We start from the raw sequence: 12,296 nt of genomic DNA, 5'->3' as shown, positions 1-12,296 counted from the left end.
GCAGGGAGCTTTAGGGAAACTCAGCCTGTGGCTGGCTCAGAGCCCTTTGATGGATTAATGCTGTAGTCACACACGGAAGGGATAGGTAATATGAATTTTAGGCATAGCTGGAAGAAACCACTGTTTTGATTTAGATAATATCAAGGTAATTACCAATTTATACTAAAGTATAAAGGCATCCATTCATAAAATCCAATACATTTCTTGGGCTGTCTCATAGAATATTCTTATATACAATGGGGATTTTAACTGATGCTAGCCAAGGCCCCTTTCGGTTCTAAGAAGTAAAGCAGAAATCATAAGTACTGGAAATCTTAGAGACCATCTATTGCTACCAAATGCCAGACTTTATGGATGAGGAAACTGAGCCCAAAAGAGGTTTTCATATTTGTCCCCAATTACAGGTCTCCTGAATTCTCTTTTCAATGCTTTTTTCCAGTGTATTGCTTTAAAAATATTTTAAAACAAACAAACCAACAACAGTAACAAAAAACCCTCCTGAGTTTGCTCTTACCTTGTAGGTGAGCTAATTCCTTTCTCTTGGACCCATTCAATCTTTATGACTTCATGGAAGAGGAAGGGAAATGTTTCATCAGTAGCAGAGAGGGGGAACAAAGAATGTAGCAGAGGGGAAGAAGGGAGATTGGTGCAAGCATAATGCCTGCCTTATTCTCACAACTACCCGTGCCTTTCTTGGCCCCAGACCCCTGGCTCATTTTCCTTCAGACCCTCCTCCTAACCACACACAGACACACACTACAGAATCTGCCCAGAACAGGTTTCTTATCTTTATTTCATTCTAGTTTAAACTTAGTTTACTTAAAAATAAGTAAACTTACTTTTTTTTTTGCTCCCAAATACTTACAAAAATTCTAGTTTATAATTTCAACCCCAGAATACTCTTATCTCCAGGATCTTTCCCTAGCCTTCACCCCCTAGTTTTAACCCTTTGCTGCAAATCTGGGGAAAAAAAGGAATCTGCCAGCTGATTCAAATGATGATCTTCTTAGAACCAGGGCAGCCAGCAGGTCACGTCAACACTTGTTAGGCTGTGTATCCATGATAGCCACTGACCAGCGCCATTGTGGGCCCAGCTCGTCCTTTGTTGAGGATTCCACTCATCGCTGCCATTTTCTCTCTCTCACCCTCCTACCTATTTGTTAACTTCAGTTGGAAATCCCACAGAGTAACCAGCAGGTCCCCCTGGCCCCCTTCTTCTGTAGTCGACCCAGGTTTATGGGAAACCTAAGAATTTCTTGATTCACCTTTTACTTGATTCCGTAGGAAACCAGGGGAATGAGGAGTGACCATTGCCCTTTTGCCATTCACTACCCTTCTGTGCATCTCACCTAAGACCCTTCCAGTACTCCAGGAACACCACCTGCCACCATCCCGAAGCAGGGAGACACCAGCCTCCGCTTTATGTCATCTGCCCACATTTCACTAGGGAAGTCTTGGAAGAGCTCTGCCTTTGGGAAAGCAGATGTGCGTTGAATTGGACCTCCTTCCGCACAGGGAGGTAAGGTAGAGAGGGGTACTTACTGCGTCAATAATAACATCATCTACGTGTCCCCTATCACATGCCAACTGCATTTCAAACACTCTGCATACTCCCTCATTAATACCTCATAAGGAATCCAATGAAATGGGAAGTTTACAGAAGGTGACTTTTGGTGGTTGTTGTTTTACGGACGCTAAGGTGGAAATATGGTGACGGCTGCTTCATGGGTTCTGCTGAAATGCCTGGTCTTCACATCCCTGGCAGAGGGTGTCCAGCTCCTTTTGTTTTCAGTTTAGAGCTGTCTCCAAAATTATCCATTTCTGCCAGTCAGGAATCTTGAAGGAGCAAGAAAGGGGGTGCTTGGGTGGCTCAGTGGGTTGAGCATCAGGCTCTTGATTGCAGCTCAGGTCACGATCTTGTGGTTCAGGAGACTGAGCGCCACATTGGACTCTGTGCTGACAGTGTGGAACCTACTTGGTCTTCTCTCTCCCTCCCTCCCTCTGCCCTTCCCTGGCTGTCCCTCTCTCAAAAAAATAAAAACATTGAAGGAGCAAGAAAGGATCTTGCTGTGCACACCGTACTCTTCTGCTACAATTACCTTGGTGTTTACCATAGGAGGGTAACATGAATGCATGTGTGCATCTGTTTACATCTGTTGATCTTGCTTCTTAACTATAAAAATAGTAGATAATATAGCAGCAAATTCAAACAACACAGGAATAGAACAAATAAAAACCAATCTTCTGCTGGTTAATTGCCTCACCCCTGCTTACGTTTAATGACTCTTATCAGTTTAGAATGTGTCTATGTGTTCTCTGTATATGGTGGGTTTTTTTAGTGTGTGTACACACATAGAGCTGTATTTGCTTTCATTTTTATAGAAATGAGATTATACAATGCATGTCTCTATATATATGCACACATATGCTATATATGTGTGTGTATTTTTCTGAGTCTTTATTTCTCATTTAACGTATTACTATGTCAGGACATTTAGATCTGCCACATCATTTTGGTGGCTCCATAATATTCCTGGGTATGAATGTTCTATGATTCGTCTCTTTTCTCATCGATGGTCTTTAGGTTGCTTGTAATTTGTTGCTGTTACAATAACATCACAATGTGCATGGGTGCATACACACACACACACACACACACACACACACACACACATCTTTCCCTCTAGACTCAAAACGTTTCTGAAATAGAATCTTGTAAGTGGGACTGCTTGGTTGGAAAATATGTTTGTTTTAAATTTGCTAAATTCTGCCAAATTGTCTTTCAAAAATGTCATACCAATTAACACACCCATTAATAGAATATAAAGGGGCTTATCTTCTTATCCTCTTAGAAACACTATATGTCATCAAAATATTTTTAAATTTTGCCAACTTAATCAAAAAAAAAAGAGAACTCCTTTGTTTCAATTTAAATTACTGTAACTGTTAGTTTGAGTATTTTTCAAAGGTTATTGTCCGTTTGTAATTTTCTGCCGTAAAATGCCTCCTTTTATCGTTTGCCCATTTCCCCCTCCCCTTTGGTTTTTTATACTGCTTTGTAGGAGCATTTTAGCCATGATGGACATTAACTCTTTGCCTTTTATATGTGTTGCAAATATTTTCCCACAGTCCTCATTTGACTTTTAAATGCGTTCATGTGAACTGATTTTGCCAAGTAGAGGTTTTGGCTTCTTAATCATTCCAATCTGTCAGCCTTTTCCTTTATGGTTTCTGGGCCTCCTGTTAGCCATAGACGGTTCTCCCACTCCAGGTTTGTGAAGATAGGGAGAGTGTGCTTACTTAGAGCCTGAGATGATTAAATTCAAAGAGGCAACAGTAACATAATTGATGGGATGCCAAGGAAAATCGCCCTGAGCCCAGGGAGGAATTCGCCTGGCCCACATTTCCCCTCCACTGTACTTTTCCAGCCTGTGGTTATTTGTTATGCCTCCAGGCAGCCCTGACTTTCCACTAAGTTCGCCTCCTTCCTCCCTCATTCCTGTGCAGAGAGCTGTTGGTTTTCTGTTTTTGCTTTTGGTTTCCTAGTCTGTTCTTGGCAATAGGGGGGCTCCATTTACCTGTAGGTCTCCCATCCTGAGACTGCATGCAACATGACTGGTTACATTTTCATCTTCCTGCACCCCTTTCTACCCACCCCCCCCCCCCCCCACTACTTCCCAGAGTGAGCGAGCAAGGCAGACAAAAGCAGCTATTTGACACATCTGCCCTGGGTTGGCTCCATTCCAATGGGAAAGTTTGATGTTGCAAGCTTTTAAAAGTCACTCGCATTTCCCTGATTTACAATCATACAGGCTTCCTTGACTTCCTTCTAATTCAATAAGGACAAAGAAAGCAAGCTGAGTTTGCTGCTGCTTAGGTCCTGGGGGAACCAGCCCCAGGCAAGGAGATGACATAAGAGTCATTGTCTTGGGCCCCTTTCCTTCCTCCAGGGCTGCCCTTTTTCTCTTGGCTCAGGGCGCTCTTTCTGGGCATAGTCGGCTGTAAAGTTTCTCTCCCTAGTGAGGTCAACCACAAGCCAATGAAAAGCACTATGTTAGGATTTTTGCCCCACCATAGTCTTTGTCGGTGTCCTGACATCAGTTAGGTACATTCCTAAAACATACTGAGTAAAAGCAGCGTGTCTGCTATGCAAATGTGGCTCCACCACAGCCACATTTCATCTGCCATGTTGAAATCCTCCTGTGCAGACATCTTGGACCCACCCCCTCTCTCCACAGTTTTCCAGGTATTTCTGGGGACAGGAGGAATGCAGGAGATGGGGGACGAAGCTCAAGGGCTAGGATTTCAGTGAGCAAGCCTGGGAGGCATCTGGCCAGGACCTCTGGACTCCCAGCCCGGGGGAGGGCCTGCCTCCTCACTCCTGCCTTGGGGGAACACTACTTCCCATCTAGCCTTTGCTGGCACAGAGCAAGAGATTGTGGACACTTCCAGCATCTCCTTTTGCCTCGGTTACCCATGCTTTTGGATTGTTTTCTCCTGTAATCCTAAACATTGCTTTTAAGAATAAAACAAGGTTTTAGTCTGCACATTTGAAAACATTATCCTCCTGGAAACTCTCAAAACTCCCAGAAAGAATGAAAAGGAAGCTATGTGGATATTTAAGTGAATTAATAAGTTCCCAGCACTTAGGAAGCCCTGGCTATATGTCAGCTTTTCTCATTCTCATTATCAGGACTGCTTTCACTATGCAGAAGGAGGCCATCTGCAGGTAGAGTCAGCGATGAGTGAGGGGCAGACAGCTGATTCTGCAGTCCACGTCTCATGGACTATGGAGTCTGCTCCTATCAGCCACATTTATGTTTAGGAAGCATATGAGGTTTTCAACTAGTGAGGTTCCCAGCAGCTTGAAGGATGCTAATATCTTGATGTTTCCCCCTGGGGCCTGGATGATGGTCAAATAATTCAGGGGGGAGAAAAGAACTTTTATCAACATAAAATACTGAAGAGAGATTAGAAAAATTGAGAGAGTCGAAAGGAAAGATGGGAGGGACTGACTTCTTAGCTGATCCTGGAGCAAAGAAAGGTCATTGGTCTAGAAACTCCTGAGAGGCGTGTTTATCATTTGCACAGAGGCTTTTCTGAGATTGTCCTGATTTGGGATATTCTGTCCCTTCAAGAAATACAGACAAGGGTTCTGATATTTAAATTAGAAAGCACGACCACCATATGTCTCCTTAGGCACAGAAAAAAAAATGTCTAAATGATGCATGATTCCCTCTGTTCAACATGCATTGTACATCTCATATGCTCAAAATATTTTGAAGTTTCCCTTCACCAAAAGAAGTAGAAAAGCAGCAGCTCGGTGTTGCACAAGTTGTTGAGAACGCATTTCAACCAGAGGGTGCTGTCGCCTCTGTGGCTTCGTGCCTCGCGCTCACACACAGGGCTTCCTCTGTTTGGGGTGCCAGGAACCCTGCTAGGGATCCAAGTTTTCAAGGCTAATGAAGATGATTTAGATGTGACGTCTGAAAGGGCTGCGTGGCATAAGGCCTTCCCTGTATGAAATCCTGGCACAGCTGCGTAGAGAAATGCGAGTGGGCGGGGCCGACGGGGATGTGAGAAGGCTCTGGTGCCATCCTCAGCCGGGCTGGCCCTGAAGAGGAGTTAGAGAACATAACTACTTTTTTGTCTTAACTCTATCAATTTAATCTTTTCTTTTTTTTTTTTTTTAAACGCTCCATTTTAAATAGTTGGCAAGTCATCCAATAAAACGTGTCTCTCTGCCTAAGTAGTGAGATTTACTTTTTAAGATGCAGAATTTATGATCACGGGGTTAGCAAGAGACGGCACAATTACTGGAACAAATGGCTGCTGATCACGTGGTGAATCAAATAAACTTGAGCCTTAGGACAGTAGGTGGACTGTGATCTAATCACTCTTCATGAACCGTCAGGAACACCTGAATCATTCCAGGTGGAACACTCTAGAACACATATTCATTGGCCATGCCTTTAGTATAAATACTCACCAGCCACTGAGGAACCTTCCAACACAGTAAGAGCAACACAATAGGCTGTTCTTATCCAATGGAGGCAAAAATAAAAAGATGTGTGGCCTTTCATCTTGTGTCTTTGCTCTCAAGCCTGACCTTTAACCCTCTTCAGAGATGGACGAGCCCAGTACAGTCCCTCATGCCCCCTGAGCTCAGCTTATAGGTCTGAGATCCTGACCTAACAGTTGAACTTCTCATTCTTTTTTTTTTTTTTTTTTAATTTTTTTTTTTTTTCAACGTTTATTTATTTTTGGGACAGAGAGAGACAGAGCATGAACGGGGGAGGGGCAGAGAGAGAGGGAGACACAGAATCGGAAACAGGCTCCAGCTTCTGAGCCATCAGCCCAGAGCCTGACGCGGGGCTCGAACTCACGGACCGCGAGATCGTGACCTGGCTGAAGTCGGACGCTTAACCGACTGCGCCACCCAGGCGCCCCTGAACTTCTCATTCTTAATGATTTCCTTAGGTTTCTTTCTGTAGAAGAAGCACACTAAAGGCTCTGCAGTAATGAGGAGCATGACTGCATAGCTACTATTCTAGCCTCACCAAGCTGATTCCCAAGATCAAGGTGGCAATTTTAAACCTTGCTGTATTTTTCCTGATGATGATGTTAATGCTCTTTACAGAGTTAAGAATGATCTGAACTGATTTAAACCTTTTGAGGCTTGCTGCCTTTGCACGAAAGCCTGTAATGACACGTTCAGAGTACATGAAGAGTCACCATTCTTGGTATTCTGGAGGAATCCCAGCAGGAAGAGCCTCGCTCATGTGTCTGCTCATTCCTTCAGCACCGTGGCCTAAGGACCTGACGGCACAGGAGGAAAACGTTCTCTATTTTAACAGATGCCCAGAGGAGTGTACCCTTGGAGTTAAGCCCTTAATTTCCTACTATGTTACATTAGTGATTTTCTAGAAAGGCACCCTTTCTAGATTTTGAATAAATTAGGACAGTTAAGAAGTGCTTTATTATACACTAAGCGCCATATATTCATGTTCTCTTTTATTTCTCACAGAAATCTTATGAGGTTGCTTTATTTTTCTCCCCATATCATGGTTGAGAAAATGAGGTATAATATAGAGAGGTTAAGTAGCTTTTCCAAAGTCACAGAGCAGTAAGTCGCAACATTGGGACTCTGTCAGAGATATGTCCAACAATAAAGTTCATGCTCCACTGAGTCTCTTTTTAGGGGATTTATTTACAAAGAACTTCCTCACATGTACTTCAAAACAGCCCCATACACAAGATATTATTACCTTCATCTTACAGACAAAACTAAGGTCAAGACATCCACTTAAGTCAATTAGTTTTTTAAGTAAATCATTTTTAAATGCCAAACAATCATATGAACCATTAGAAACTCTTAAATATGATATTTTTCACATGGCATATAATTTAAATATTCATCCCCTAAGAAAATGTTAGTGTTTAATTTTAACATATAAGTTTGCCAGCTGCCTTTCTGGATAGAGATGCCAGGTTTAACAAATAAAAATACAGAACGCCTAGTTAAATTTGAATTTCAGATAAACAGTAAATGATTTTCATGGGGCACTTATGCTAAAAAAAAGTATTCATTGTTTATCTGAAATTCAAATTTAACTGGGCACCCTGAATTTTATCTGGCAACCCTATTTCTGGAGATCTGTTTAATGTGCAATAAATAAGGGTACTTAAAGCCAGTTGGAAAAGATTAGAAAACGATTCCTTTATCATCAGCTATGTTTGTACCAGGCACATAACTGTGGAAGGTGGCTACCTAGCAGCTATGCAGCTTTGTGGTCTGGTTTCTGCCCTCCAGGAGTTTATGGTGCCAGTCATTGTCAGTGTAAAAAGAGTAATAAGTTGGGGCACCTGGGTGGCTCTGTTGGCTGAGCATCGGACTCTTGATTTTGGCTCAGGTCTCACAGTTTGTGGGTTCGAGCCCCACATCAGGCTCTGCGCTGACATTTTCGAACCTGCTTGGGATTCTCATTCTCTCTCTCTCTCTCTCTCTCTCTGTCCCTCCCCCACTTTTGCGTGTACTTTCTCCTCTCTCTCTCTAATAAACAAATGTTAAAAAAATTTTTTTAAATATTTAAAAAAAGGGTGATACGTTGATGATTCTGTTATATGCTTTTAATTCTTACTACTAAAATTGAATCATAGGAATTGCCACTTGTGTAGCATTTGATGATTTGTGCTAATTTAAGATTCACAAAATCTTATGATGAGTATTCCCAATTCACAGATGGAGAAAAAGACTAAAATGTCATGTTTCTCAACAGCAGGTTGGTTGCAGAGGTGGACCATAGGGAGGGTGCTGCCAGATAGAAATAATGTGCTGCCTTTTGGGCCACTTTTATGATGGCACCAAATACTGGAGCCCCAGATGACATGGAAGGTGATGACACTTCAAGGAAGTGTCTTCAGGTTGGCCTTGGGCCCCTCAGATTCTGTTAATGTAGCAGTCAGGATTGTCTCAGGTGAACAACCTGGAAGGCAAGTTTGTTGTAAGCAAAAAGTAATCCAGGAAAAGCTCAGACCCTATAGGGGTGGTCTGGCCCCCACCTAGGTCACATTTCTCTAAGTGGATATGATTGTTAATTTCATGAGTCACCTTGACCAGGCTGCAGGTTCTCAGATATTTGGTCAAACATTATTCTGGGTGTTTCTGTGAGGGTGTCTTTGGGTGAGTTTAATATTTAAGTCAATAGACTGATAAAGCAGATTGCCTTCCCTAAGGCTGGTGGACCGCATCTAATCAGATGAAGGCTTGAATAGAATCTACAACCGAACTGCTGACATTTCCTCAAATGAGAGAAAATTCCTCCTGCCTGATGGTCTTTGAGCTAGAGAATCATTTCCACTGCCTCCCGCCTTTGGACCTGAAGTGAAACATCTACTCTTCTTGGATCTCAAGCCTGTTGGCCTTTGAACTAGAGCTATACTGTGAGCTCTCAGTCTCCAGCTTTGTCTACCACAGACCGTGGGACTTGTCAGCCCCCATAATCACATGAGCCAGTTCCTCATAACAAATCTCTCTTTCTGTCTGTCTCTGTCTCTCCCTCTCCCTCCCTCATTCATTCTCTCTCTCTCTCTCTCTCTCTCTCTCTCTCTCTCTATATATATATATATATATATGTATACATATATATATACACACACATATACACATATATACCTCTTACTCTGTTTCTCTGGAGAATTTTTAACATTCCAGTGGAGACCCATATCACTACCTCTAGATCTGACAGGGAAAGCAGATGGGTGTTCCTTCTTAAAAAACCCAACGTTGGCTTATTCCACAGTAGCTCGCCTTGTCCTGCCCTTATTACTGCAGTCAAGAAAAGTGACATGTCAGGATAGTTCAGGGAGCCATCTATCCACGTCAAAGGTTTTCAGACATTATTTTTATCAAGTCTTTTTTTTCTAAGCTTACCGAGAATCTCAATATATAAAGTAGATTAAAAGGGGGATCAACTTTGATGAAATGAACAGCCCTGGAGCAGGGTAGTATGGCATTGAGCTCCACTCCTGTACTGGTAACTCCTTGCTCGAAACCTCTTCACCTTTTTTTTCATCATGTGGAATAGAACTTCATTCTGTTTATCTTTCAACATCTTTTTCTTCTTGAAAAAAAATTTATTATACAAGTTACAAATACTTACTGTAGAAACTATAGCTGTGCTCGAATAAAAGCAAGAATTACCCATTATCTAAAATGCTACCACAAGCAAAAACTACTGTTTTCATATTTCTGAATTGTTAACACATGCACAAATAAATACCTGCATATTCACATTTATATTTGCATAGTATACATAGACCAAAGCCCTTCTGAAACAATTCCTTTCAGAACAATTAGCCATAGAGAATTAGAATGCATCCTTTCATCAAGAAGTGGTGGAGTAAAATTTATATGGACTAATGACACTTTCACCTCTTTAAGCTGACTTTTGATTACACACACCAGAGCCTTTATATACAGATGAGTGCTATCCTTTTCCTAACAGTTACCTAGTGAGACTCAAAATTCCAGTAATGATGAAAAAAAAAAATTTTAGAATGTCTAGAATCCTCAGTACATTTTTCTGGGTATTTCTAGTTGCAGCAAATCTGTATTCTTTAGGAGTGAATAGAATGTCTGAAATACGATGGGTAGATCATCTTCAAGGGACGTTTTGGAAGAGTACTGAGGGCCGTCTTTTCTTCGCTGTCCAGAGAACCTCTCCAGTTTTTGCTCCTGTTTCTTGGCTCCACATGCCATCCCTCTTGTCTGGTTCCCTAACAGCTGTGCTCCCTTCAGTCTGTGCTCTTAACATACTTTTCTTCCTCATCTGTGGAAAACATACTCCTGTTTTGAGCCAGTGGTTCTCAAACATCAGTGTGCATCAGAATCACTCAGATTCTGATTCGTTAAACCGTAGGTGGGCAGGGCTGCACTCCTGGAGTTTCTGATGCAGTAGGTCTGCAGGAGGGATGAAAAATTTGCATTTCTAACACATTCCCAGGAGATGCTGATCCGGGGATCACGCCTGGAAGCACTGCTCTGCAGGGCTTCTCCAGTGTTGTGTCTGTAATCATCAAGTGTCTTGTTAAGTGCAGGGCCTAGTTCAGGAGGTCTGGGGTGAATCCTGAGGTTCTGCTTTTATAACAAGCTCCCAGGGTCCCCACTTTGAGCATCATGATTATGAGGCTCAGCTCAGATTAGCCCTAGTTGTTTTGGGAGGCAGAGGGCCCACTTTCCTTCTTCATGTCGGTGGTTCCCAAACTTGTCTGCACACTGAACTCAGACAACTTGGGAGAACTCCAGTGCTTCCTGGTGCCTGTATCCCATCGCAGAGATTGCGGTTGATCTGATGTATGGCCTGGGCTTTGGGATTTTTAAAGATCCCCAAGTGGCTCTAATAGGTAAACAAGCTGAGGAGCCACTGCTCTAAACACTCAAGGTACCTCCCATGCCTCCATGATATTTTCATTATAGGTCCTCTCTGTTTGCTTATTTTTGTCTTTGCTTTTGTCTAATCTGCCCTGCCAGCTCATTAACCCCCCGAAGGGAGGGATGGAGTCTTTGTTTCCCTCACAGTGTTTTACATGCACTAGTGATTAGTGTTTGTTGAATAAACAAACAAATGACAAAAATCAAAATCAAAATGAATATGTCTAAGACATTACCCAGGCCACCGGCCCTCAGTAGAGTAGGATCTCTCAAAAAGCCCTTTATCTAAAGTAATTTGTCTGATTTTTCTCAGAATAGGCTTATAGGAACTGCTTATCTTTACATGTTCAACTTTCTGACCTTTTGCCTTATGAATTCCATCAAGAAACTTCTCCGATACAGGTTTTATTTTACAGTTGATTTTTTTCACTTGCTACCATGGGCAAGGAATCTTGCCCAATGACTTTGTTCACTTGCACAATGCCGGATCCAGGGACATATGCCTGCCAGCTCCTGGGGCTCTAAAAGCGGGTGCAGGGACCACCCCTAACATGTGCACTGAACCTTTCCCACAGGGGAGCTCCTTTCTTCATAAGCACGGGACCTGGAGCATTAGGGTGTGGCCTTCCCATCCTTGCTGAGGGAGCTCCTCCAGGGGCTAGAAAAGATGGGCTCACTTTTCTTTGCTATCGCATTCTTCCCTTCCAGACCTCTCAGCAGCTGCAAATGTAGCTGAGTCAGCCAAGTGTAGGCAGCTGAAACCCACGTCTCAAGGTCCTGTGTCTTGTGATAGAGTGACCACTTCTGTGGGTTTGTGACAACAAGCATGGTTTCTTACAGTCCAGTGGCTCTATAGTCCCATCTGGAAAGGGCAGAGTTTCTTCTTCACACTGCTAGTAAGTCTTATACTCACCCTCTGTGCTCATGGCGACTGCAGTGAGTTCCAGGTCCTCAGGCTGCTTCCTAATGTTCCGAACAGATTTGTTGGAAGTCCCATCGCTGTACCTAACCCAAGAACGGTGCTGAGGCCCTGCGGCAATGCATGAGTTAGGAGAGAAGTTAGCTGCTCATAACAGAAAACCAAATTCCCACTTAAACAAGTAGGATTTATCTTGTTTTTCCTCATCTAACAAGACTTTGCTAATGCTGCAACTCAAAATACCATTAGGAGCAAGTCCCCTTCTATTTTCTGCTCTACTCTCCTTAATAAGAAGACATTATGGTTTCCTGGTTCCAGAATGAATGCTACAGCTGTGTAGTTCATGTCCTTAATTCTAGACAGAAAGAATAAGGAAGAGGGAGGCATCATTCCTTTACATAATTTGCAAGAAACTGAGCTGATGTTACAAGGCTCCCCAGGGCT

The sequence above is a fragment of the Puma concolor genome, chromosome A1 (genome assembly GCF_028749965.1).
Source record: "Puma concolor isolate L17-30 chromosome A1, mPumCon1.1.hap2, whole genome shotgun sequence".
Lineage (NCBI taxonomy): Eukaryota > Metazoa > Chordata > Mammalia > Carnivora > Felidae > Puma > Puma concolor.
This window is presented reverse-complemented; position numbering follows the sequence as displayed.